Source organism: Ctenopharyngodon idella, chromosome 8 (assembly GCF_019924925.1).
Source record: "Ctenopharyngodon idella isolate HZGC_01 chromosome 8, HZGC01, whole genome shotgun sequence".
Taxonomy (NCBI): Eukaryota; Metazoa; Chordata; class Actinopteri; order Cypriniformes; family Xenocyprididae; genus Ctenopharyngodon; species Ctenopharyngodon idella.
Window position 1 is genome coordinate 18,272,267 of NC_067227.1, and position 12,396 is coordinate 18,284,662.

Below are 12,396 nucleotides of genomic sequence, written 5' to 3' on the forward strand. Positions count from 1 at the left end.
TTTGTGATTAGCCTGGCCTTTGCCCGTGATTCTCGACTGCGTCCACCCTTGCAGAGCGAGCATGTCCACCTGAGACTCCAGTGGCAAAACTCGCATTACATTTTACGTGCACCATGGCAACTTGAACCTCAGCTTTCACGGATCAACTTTACCAGCACGCTAATTAGCAGGTACACTAACCTAGCTGTCTAAAATGCCAAAAGGCTAAGAGAACTTTTAAACGTGTTCCAGAAAATATAGCGCCTAATGAAGTCAGGTGGCCAGAGCTACCCCATTCATTCTCATCTCAGTGAAAACAGGTGTTTTAGCGTTTGCAAATGAACACGGTGTGTCTAGGTAGGATACTTTCTAAATCTACACTTTTCTATCCCTGCTTTTGTTTAAATTTAATCTTCTTAGATGAAGTGAGCGCATAATGAATGTTAACCTATTTTACAGTTCTGTCGTCATTGAATAATTGATGTTACACAGTCTTGCTGAGAAAGAAATAATATGTAGACATATTAAAATAACTTTCCCAAGATAAAATAAAATTGATTAAAAAAAGGGATGAGTGAAATTAAAGAGTGAGCAAGAGAGGGGCCCTTAGGGTTTGGCTTCGTATTTAAATGAGGAGATAAAGCAGAGAGAGTTCTGTGAAGTTAGTAGACCATTTATTTAATACTAAGGTCTACACTGCTTCTGTAGTATTTATGAAGGCTGTTAAACATTCAGCTGCGTCTCCTTTATTTTATTAAAACCTGTGACTTTCTGACCCTCCAGTTAAACAACCTTGAGATTAATACTCACTGATTTAACCATAATCGCTGTAATAAAATAATAGCTATTGCTACTGCAGCAATCATGGATATGACCGATGAACAACAGAGAGGGTAGACATAGACTGATTTTGACTGTTGCAATCCCAATCGGACTTATGTAACGCATGCCTAAATCATAATTATGCACTGTTCTCTTGTTGTTTTCCTTGCTGCTGTCGCCTTTGGCTTGCTTAGTTGGGGACACTTGATATTCAACAATGTTTTTGATCTGCCTGCATTGACACCATTGTATGACTGAAACAGTTAATAAACAGTTAAACAATAAACAGTTAATATTTCACAATGTTACAGATTTTACTGTATTTTCTATCAAATAAATGCAGCTTTGGTGAGCATAAGGGTTTTCATAAGAGACTTATTATTTCATTTATATATACATACTTCATTTAACACCTGGTTAAAACTATATCCATGCATCACACAGCTGTGTTCATAACTATGTGACAGCTGTGTTGAAGATAGCATTAATTACAAAAACATGCATGGACACATGTATGTGGTGAATTTTCAAGTGGATTTTTAAAGTATGCAAATTTGCAAGCTTCATTTGGGGAATTTCTGAGGATGTCATGTAGTAGTTCTCAAACAGCTGAAGAAGTGTGAAAAAGCATTGTTTTTGAGATATGAGTTAAACGGCAAAGCTGAATCAGCGAGCAAAACTAGTCTAATAAGCTCCAGAGAGCCTGACTTGCAAATAAACCTCTAGTTCTAGTTAATGCCATTAACTGCAGTTTGATGCTGATCGGCCTCAATTTGCAAGCAACTGTAAAATTACCTGAGCGCCTGATGCTCAAAGCATGCAGGCATGAGGGGGTGGCTGCATTAATTTAGAAAAGCTCTGAAATCAGCAGGGTTATGCTGGATGAATCTCTGCACAGTTCACCAACTCCGACCACAGCCATCAGCAGAACTTGTGTGTGTGCGCGCGCGCCTGTGTGTGTGTTCGTGTGCGCATGCTTAAGTGAGATGGATGGCTTCAACCCTGAAAGAGGACACCTGCCCTGCTCGCAAAACTCATGACAAGTTACAGCATCCCGAACAGGTTTTGTTGCCTTCAGGACACATAGAGGACAGACATCAGAAACTTGTGCCAACATGTCTTCCAGCTTCCCTCTGACACCTGACACGCATCCTCACAACCATTCCACTCACATCGAGAGAGAGAAAGAGAGAGAAAGAATATAAGTAGCTTTAATTCTGGTTTCACAGGGGTCAAACACCTGCACAACTAGCCCCAGAGGAGCAGAGAGATGGAGAATGAAGGGAAGGCGGGATGAAAAGGAAGAAAAAAACAGGGTTGAGGTGATGAATAGGCCTGACTGCGGCTGCTCGATCGAAACGATTGATCGGCACGGACGCTGACTGATAGTTTCACCTTCCGTCAAACACACAAGGAGCACAAGGAGAGATAGAGTCTGATAGGAGTGTGGATTAATGCTGGGTGGGGTTGGGGGGAGGCACCTATAAATTAATCTAATCTTTCAAAACGTCAAGTGAAACTCAGCGCCTGAGTTATTTTCCACAGCTGTCACATAGAAGATTTAGGCCTTTTAATGAACTGGACACCATCTGGAAAATGTGTTTCTTCGCTTCATAAACGTCAAAATTATGCATTAAAGCTTTAGATTTACTTTTTAATTATTTGGGATGTTAAAATACTTTTTTTTTTATTCCAGACTAATATGCAGAGACATCTATAAGTACTGTAGATGTTTGTACGTTGATTTTCCCGTAAGAAGTCTAAACACTGAGGCTCCAAGGCACTGTAAAAACATCACCACTTCTTATCAGCCCATAGCAACATTAGATCAACCAATGGGGTACCTGTTTGTCTGACCAATGGCATTCAGAGAGCAATGTTTTGGAAACCTGTTTGAAAACAATCATTCATTTTGCAAACCGTTGATGGTGCTTGTTCCGCTCTGAGAATGTAAATCAGCCTAACCTTCTAAAAACACAAAAATGAGGATTCTAAGTTCTTCTTGGGCACATACATTTTTATTTTGTCTAAAAATTGTGATGAAAATGTGCAGTTTTTTTTCGCTAAGATGTTTTTTGGTGATATTTGGTGATATAACAATTGCGGGATATAAAGTCGCAATTGCGGGATATAAAGTCGCAATTGCATGTTATAAAGTCAGATTTGACCCTTCGCCAGGAGTTTGACTGACAGGCGATCTAACCAATCATAACGCTGAATCCACCATTTTGTCCGACAAAGCAGTCAGGGGAGTTAGCAGATTAACGTAGGTTGACTTGAACTTGAAAAATTGTGTGTACTGTCATCTTTCCGCGATTGAAACAACATTTCTTATGTTCCTGATGTTCATTCATGTTTATTTGATGCTGTAAATTAACTAGTAGCTTGAACTGAGGCACTACAGCAATCTGCCATGACACATTAAAGAGCCACAAAACGGTATTTATTGTTTAAATTTCTTTAAAAATGACAAAATTTGAAATTTGAGACTTTGTTTCCTATCAAAAGTAACCTGCTCTGTCTTGTCTGTCGATGCATTGTCAGTGTCCTCTTTGCTCCGCTATGTATTTTTCACTGCGTGAGAACATGATGTGTGGTTTGAGATCAGCATGCGGTCTTTGCGAACGGTCAATTGCGAGATATAAAGTAACAAGTGCGAGAAAAAAAGTCAGAATTTTGAGTTTATAGCTCGCAATTTTATTTCTAGCAATTGCGAGTTTATATCCTGCAACTGTTAGTTTATAACATGCAATAGTGAGTTTATAACTTGCAATTCTGACTTTATTTCTTACAATTCTGACTTCATTTCTCACAATTCTGACTTTATATCTCACAATTCTGACTTTATTTCTCGCAATTCTGACTATATAACTCACAATTGCGTGCTTTAAAGTGACATTTATTTAAAATCAAAGCTGCTAGCTGAGGAGATTGCGATAGCTAGGTTACCTTTTTAATCTTAAAACAGATCAATTTGAAGCCCTTTGCAAAAAAAGGGTGTTCACCTGTTTTGGATGAATTTTTGCTCTTTTCAGTATGAGGTCATACACATCTACAGTATTAAAGCTGGCATGAACTGAAAATGCATGCTATCTATTTTCTAAATGTAGCCTATTGTTATAGATTATTATGCACAATTCAATGATGTGTATGCTTCTTTTTTTATTTGACCTCATCTTTTTTTTTTTTTTTAACAACAGACTTCTCTCTGGTATGGAAGGTTGTTTCCGCCACTGAATAAAAAAAAAAAAAAAAGGTAATTGCGACTTTTTATCTCACAATTCTGACTTTTTTTCTCAGAATTGTGTGATATAAACACACAATTGCGAGTTATAAAGTCATATTTGTGTGATATAAACTCGCAATTGCGAGTTATAAAATCATAATTGCGTGATATGAAGTCACAATTGCGTGTTATAGTCAGAATTGCGAGATATAAAGTATCAATTGCGAGAAAGTCAGAATTGTGAGTTTAAAGCTCACAATTCTGACTTTATTTCTAGCTATTGTGAGTTTATATCCTGCAATTGTGAGTTTATTACGCGCAATTGTGAGTTTATAACTCACAATTGCGTGTTATAGTCAGAATTGCGAGATATAAAGTATCAATTGCTAGAAAGTCAGAATTGTGAGTTTATAACTCACAATTCTGACTTTATAACTCACAATTGCATGTTATAAAGTCAGAATTGTGAGATATAAACTCGCAATTGTGAGAAAAAAGTCGCAATTACTTTATTATTTTTTATTTAGTGGCAGAAACAAGCTTCCATATTCTGGTGATGTATGCTGGATTTCTCCAATCATTTAGTCCACTCAAACCCCATCCCTTTCTTACAGTCTACTGCAAGCAGGCATTTGGATCTGCCTCCATCCAATCAACAACCGATGAAGTCCCTGCCGTACATTTTTTTCTTTTTCTCAGATGTACTTTACAAATACGAAAGAAAAGATCTGTGCTTACTTCCATTTCATCGCAACTTTACGAATCACTGTGCTGAGGGAAAGTAAGCTATTGAACTTGTTCATAGCCAGCTAGTAAATGTAAGGTTATTATTAAAACAAGAATCAGAAGTAAAAGTTCAGCTTTTTCCAAATTTGTATAAATTACCTTTAAGAGCCAAGATTGAATGGCCCTATTAAAGTTGTCATTTTAAAAAAATGAAACATGGATATTATTATGCTTTTGCCAAAGTAAATTATTGTAGAACTAATTCTCTATGCCAGTGTCTATTCACTGAATCATGTTCAAATAGATGTTTCAAAAATTAGCAATTTTCGGTTTTATTAAGGAGAGTGAAGGGCAATGTTCACTCGTGGTACAATTACTGCAGCTGTTACTGTCAGTTTTAGCCCAAATCCTTCAGTGAATGCAGCTTTATGACAGACATTAATTTGATGGGCTATAAGCCATTAGAGGCTGCATCATTTTATACTGCTGATAAAAAAGAAATGAAATTACTGTGCTGCAGTATCGTCTTCTCACTGGAGTGTCTCTTAGTGCTCGGTGGGGTGTTTTGGTTGAGAGTGGAGGAAAGATGGGTCTTTTAAACCACGCTTGAAGTGCTCTGCATCATTTACCTCACAGTGGGTGTCCTTAATAAAATAATCTTAATAAATATATATTGTATACAGACTTTATTCCGCTTTCACACTGAGCACAGTTTAATTGCTGTAGGTTGTCAGGTCCCTGTATACTGTTTGGCGCTAGTAGTTGCTTGTACTGCTGGATTAGTGGGACACATTACTGACAATAGCTTTTAAAAAATATCATAACAAAATGCTGGTCAAGAAAAGATGTCATTCCATTTTGACAAGGAATCAGTTTTCGTGCTGCTACAGTAAAAATTGACATTCTGCATGAGAAAGTGTTTGTTTATAAATTGCAGCAGTGCTTAATGCATCATATCATGAACAAGATGAATGATTATCAAAGTATTTCTGACATGGTTTTCAATGCGTCATTTTTTATTAAATCGCAATATGTGGGCAGAGATAAATCATAGAGAACAGTGAAATCATTCACAGTGACACAACCCCTAACATGAACAACTTATTTTTAAGACTTAGCTTACACTACCATTCAAATGTTTGGGGTCGGTAAGATTTACAGTATACAAATACACAGTAAAAACAGTAATATTGTGAAATATTATTACAATTTAAAATAACTGATTTGTATTTTTATATATTTTAAAATGTAATTTATTCCTGTGATGCAAAGCTGAATTTTCAGCATCATTACTCCAGTCTTCAGTGTCACATGATCCTTCAGAAATCATTCTAATATGCTGATTTGCTGCTCAAGAAATACTTATTATTATTGATGTTGAAAACAGTTGTGCTGCATAATATTTTTATGGATACTGTGATCTTTTTCAACATTATAAATGTCTTTTCTGACACTTTCGATCAATTGAATGCATCGTTGCTGAATAAAAATACTTACTTACTGAACCCAAACTTTGAATGGTACATTTTGTGTCAGCGAAGTTAATTGTTAATTAACCATGTTTTGACATTTTAAAATGAACACATTTATATAATTAGGTTAAATATTATTATAGGTTAAATATAATTATATATATTATTAGGTTAAAATCTTTATTAAGACATATATGCTGCATGACAAGAATCCCCTTTTTCAAAATTGTTGAATACTGTAGCTGGACTTACCCACATTATGTCATCAATGATCTCGGTCTCTTGTGTCTCCGCAAATCGCCAATTCTCATTGAAAATGAATGAGTTCCAGTAAGTTTAGTCTTATCTCTCTCTCTCTGATGGCAGTCACATTTGGTGTGCTGTTACTGTCACGGCCAGCTCTGAAATATTCCTTTTTTCTTGTGTTCTCAGTGTATATTCTTCACAAAAATCCAGAACTGAAGTATAAATGTGTTTTGAGTATCCATACAGCCAGGGAACACTGATATAATTGCTGCCATTTTATCATTCTGTTCTCTAGCCATTTGTCTTGCTGTCTCCATCCTCTGTTCTCATGTTTTTCTTTTTTTTCTTTCTCACTGTTCTGGCTTACTAATTAAGCACCAGCACCATGGGACTCACTTTTTTCCTCTTCTCACCCAAATACAGGTCACAAGCTCTCACAACAGGAAACATCCTGGCACACACAGGAAGAGGGAAGAGAGAACTGAAAATAGTCTGAGGTAAATCAGGTGAATCCTGCTATGCACCTCTGAAGGTTTTTGTTGATGAACAAGATTAAGTTGTGCAGATGTCTAAACTGGTTTCTGTACTCTTCATCCAAGACAGAACAAATAAAAATAAACAAATAATAATATCAGCGTACAACCCCTCACATCAGCATGGTCTCGGCAGATTCACAGGAGCAGGTGGCTAAGAGGGGGACTGTTTCTGTGTACTTCTGCCCGTGTGTGATGAGGCGCACCTGAACTTATTAGTGCCTCATCACCACTGCCATAAAGCCTCCTGCACATCTCTCTAACAGGACACGGGTCTCCCATGTGTATGAGCAAGGTGTCCTCGAGGTCCAGGGAGGGCATGACATAGCCAGACCCCTACAGAGACAATGACCGCCTGGTCATGTGCCTCTGTACCTACCGCCCCCTGCACAGCCTGACCTTCACTTCCCAGTGGACATTTTAAACACTTGTTATTTCATTTAAAATAAAAGCCTCCCCTTGGTTTCTCACCACAAATCCCACTGTGTTTGGATCATCTTTGTCAGCACACACACATGTACACTCACATAAGCCATTTGTCAAAATGCTTCTGCCCAGAGTGACGTCTGTCAGCATGATCTGCATATGGAATTATCATACACATCAGGCTACATATTGTGCATACATGTATAAGAATGTACCATTTATCCTTGCTGTAAAAAACAGCCTTTTTTTTTTTTCTTTTAGTTTAGACCAGCCTTAATGTGAACCAGGGACTTTACAACTTTTTTATGCAAAAGAACCCTCAAATGTGATAGTCGCCTTTTGAGGGACCCCATTCCTAAAATATAAATATACAGATCAGGGGCGGCGTTTACATATGGCAGAGTATGGCAGATGCCATTCCCTACATTGAGCAAAAGAGGGGAAATAAACAACTTATGATGCTTCTCTGTAGTTTTGTTGCTTGAGTTGGTCTTTAGCAGAAATTGCAGCTTTGAAAAGCAAGTTTTAAACAGACAAAACACACTGAGTCACTGAAACATTGGTTTGATGAATACACTTGTTTGTTCACCTTGAGTTGACAATTTGAACATTGCTGTTTTCTTTCATTTAAAGATCTGAGGTGAATTATCCATTGTCTCATAAAGGTCATAAAAATTATATTCAAACTTGCATTAAAGGGTTAGTTCACCCAAAAATGAAATTTCTGTCATTAATTACTCACCCTCATGTCGTTCCACACCCGTTAGACCTTCATCTTCAGAACACAAATTAAGAAATTTTTGATGAAATCCTAAAGGTTTTTTATCCTCCATTGAAAGCAACGAAATGACCACATTCAATGTCCAGAAAAGTAGTAAAAACATTGTTAAAATAGTCAACGTGACTACAGTGGTTCAACCTTAATGTTATGAAGCGAACGAGAATACTTTTTGAGTGCAAAAACAAAACAAAAATAACGACTTTATTAAACAAATTCATCTCTCCTCTGTTATTCTGCTACGCTATTTTCTGCTACGTCTGAACGGCGGCTCAGTATTGGTTGACGCCTCTTCATGTGAGTAGCACGAGGCATGCGTGTGATGCTGACGCAGGACGTGGCCAAGAATGAGCCGGCGTTCAGATGTAAACACGGAAACGCAGCACTGCGCCAAGAGGAAAAATTGTTTAATAAAGTCGTTATTTTTGTTTTGTTTTTGCGAACAAAAAGTATTCTTGATGCTTCATAACATTAAGGTTGAACCACTTACGGGTGTAGAACAACATGAAGGTGAGTAATTAATGACAGAAATGTCATTTTTGGGTGAACTAACCCTTTAATTTCTTTTTACATTAAATAAATCACATAATCAGTACCTGAGATTAAATTGTCACACTTTGTATGTTGTTCCAGCCGCAGGAATAAAAACTTTTTGTAAAACAGAATCATCACGTATCGCCATTGTGGCTGGTTAGTACAAAAAACTCTAATTGGGAAAAATACATTTTATGGCCTGTCATGTCGTGTCTACACGGTATAGTCTGTGCATGTCTGTGGACTATGTGCGTTCTTTTATTATGGTGGATTTTTGTCCACATTTTGTTTAGTTATAATATGATTACTTGTAAATGTTGTTGTTGTATGACCAGAGGGAATTATGCCATATCCTAGGTTTTTGTAAAATGCCACCACTGATACAGCTATATTTTTCAGGTATAAACACACATTTATACTGTAAAGTAAAAAAAAAAAAAAAAAAAAATAGATAAATATGAAATATTAAAAAAAATATTATTTGGAAAATATTTACTTTCTTTTAAAGTTGCATGACACCTAAGTCTTTTTTGTATCTTAAAGTACCTGTCAACATACTGTAATAAAGTCATTTGTGATAATAAAGTTAATTTCTGACCAGTGCTTTGAGAGCAGAATGAAACACTAATAATGTAAAATACAAATTTTAATTTTTTCAGCTTTTAGTATGAATATGTTAGCCTTAAGTTTATGAATAAGCTGGAGTGTTCCAAAACAATGACAAAATTCGCATTTAGGAAATATAAGCATTCAAAACTTACAGTCTCTCACTTCTGCTAAAATGAATCACAGATTTTCATGACATCACCGCGCACTTCAGCTTCTCATCAAATCTTCTGTCCAATCAAATGCTCTCTAGAATCTGAAGTCCCGCCCCTCCTACGCTATAAACAGACGCTGGAGCTGTGGCTGAAATCGGTCGTTTGTTCACACATTTACTAGTTTCTATATGGTGAATGGCACACTATATAGAGGATAGGGAATGATTCAGACAGTGTAAACATGCTTTCCATTGAGGCGAATGAAGTTAGTGTCACGTAAACTGCCACAGCGCGAGCACAGTCTGCTCGGGTCCAGAGACACGAGAGCACAAAGTGGATCATATGCGCAAGTCGGCACAAACCACAAAACGTTCGGACACATTTGATTTCTACTAACAATGCTATATTTTAATGCAATATGGAGGAGAAACGGTTAGAAATTATGAGGAAAATGGGGTTTTACGAGCTCAACGGCTCTGGCCGAACTGTGATCTAGGCGAAACGCTATTGGCTATTTTGAAAAAAAGGGAGGAGCTTCTAGATATATCCCGCCCTGTCTTCCTGTTACATGAAAAGTCGTCAACACAGTGAATAAATGCGCATTCCAAGGCACCTCAGGGGCCTTTAAGTATATAATTATACTACATTTTACTGTTTTTTTTTCCTCTCTGAACTTTTCCACAGATACCCCTGGGGTCCGAGAACACCAACCTACACCCTGGACCAAATTACACAATTCAGAGTTTCAAAGCTAAAATACTCATAAAACTTTGTATCTCCCTCATCTTTTCATTGTTTTTCACTTTTCTCTCTCTTTCAGTCATTCTGTTCATCTGTTGTGGCTCTGTACTCATCCTCTTCAGTGCTAATGGCTCTGTGACGGGGCCATCTGTTCACACACACTGGACTGTGTGATGCTAAATGGCACTAGTGTCCTAGTATATGATAATCACAACAAATTTAAATAGGGTGTGTAAATGTGTTAGCACTGGGCAAATGAGATTATTCTATAACATTACACTGCATGGTTACACTGGAGCAATGGACTGCATGAATAATCTAAACTGCAGACTAAGATGCACCGCTGATCCATTTAATGCATCATAAAACTTAAAAGTGCAACATAACACCATAGCATAAAGTCCAGCGTAAACCACAGTATTAATTAGGCGATTAGACCACAGGATTAAACTCCAGCTCTGGATCACAGCAGTGGAGACTGTTGGCAGCATCTGAAGGAATGTGACCACTGGAGTCGTGTTAGTTCTGCGAGTCCTACAGGACCAGATTAGAACATCAGAAACTACAAACCCTCACATACTGAACTATTTTCTGCATGCCAGTGGCACATTTTTGGGAAACGTCAAGGAATCTGGGTACAAATTCAGGTACTTAAAGATGAGTGAAGGGAAGCTTCATGTGTGCCAACAGCAGTCTGGCCTATAAACCCGTAGATGTGACTCAGATAGAGGCTGTTTATTTTAGACTTGCCATTTTAAGCCTCTTGTGCTGTTAATATTTTATGTCTGTCACTGAATCAACAACATTCTCAGCATGGATTTCCCTCACAAAAAAATATAGTTCATGTAATTAAATTGAACATATGACAGCCCCAGAAACACTCATAAATAAGAATTTAGACCAAATGTGACTTTTTAAAGAGTCTAAGCTTCTTTTCATTGACTTCTTCACTGTAAATTTATAATTGTACCCCTGGCATTGCTGAAAATTGTATCTCCAGTCATGATTAAAATGACTAAATTGATGAAAAATGAAAAATAATAATGTGAACCGAGAAATAAGACAAAATGATATATATATATATATATATATATATATATAAACAAAATATATTCAGATATTAGAGGAAACAATTAATATATTTTCAATATGTTGTATACATTTTTTTCATATATTTTTATTACATTATATTTTTAACCAAAATGTTTATTAAAAACACACATTTTGCATTTACCCAAAATGTATTTTAAGATTGGAAATGTATTTTCTTGCCCATTTAAGTACATTTTGTAATATCATTTGGCATATGAAGTTTTAAAATAAATATACATTAAATTTGAAAAGAATATTTCCTGTGCCGTGCTGTTCACAACATATATATAGCAAATATTTCAAAGATATTTTTGTCCATAACAATCCTGCAGTAGCAGAAATGTAAGTAAAATATTCTCTCACTATTTATTCAAAGGTACTATTTATGTATATGCACTACATATATATACTAACTAGGGGTGTAACGGTAGACAAACATGACTCCAATTAATTTTTGAAATATAATCATTTGCACAGTTACTGTCATAACTTGATTTCATGACAAATTTATTTAACATATATTAAACAATTAAAACATTACTATCAGGTAAAGTAAATATAATGAATATCTAAGCTAATATAGTGCATTTATTTAGTAAAACGCTCCCCTCTAGAGTTAATTTCTCTAGTGAACTAACATGCTGTGGACACTAAATGACTTGCCTGAAGTAAATGTAATGCTACATCAGATATTATTCTGTGGTTGAAACACTGGTTGAGGGATTAAACGTAAACATATCTACGAATAGATTATCTGTTCTTCTTCTTCTGCTCTTTTTCCTGTTGTGGCGGTTAGCAAACAGCTTTGCATTACTGCGTGAGCACTTCTGGATTGGAGTGTGGATCGCCTATGACTGACTGTATTCGTCATCTGACTGTATGCACTGAACCGTGATGGTTCAGGATGAATACATGTACTGTTACACCCCTAATACTAACACATTTTAACATCAAACTGTATAAATGAACATTATGTATTATGAAGAAACATGAATTAACAATGAACAGTACTGTACTTGTAAATTAACTAACCTAGATTGGTAAATGCTTTAAAAAGTGT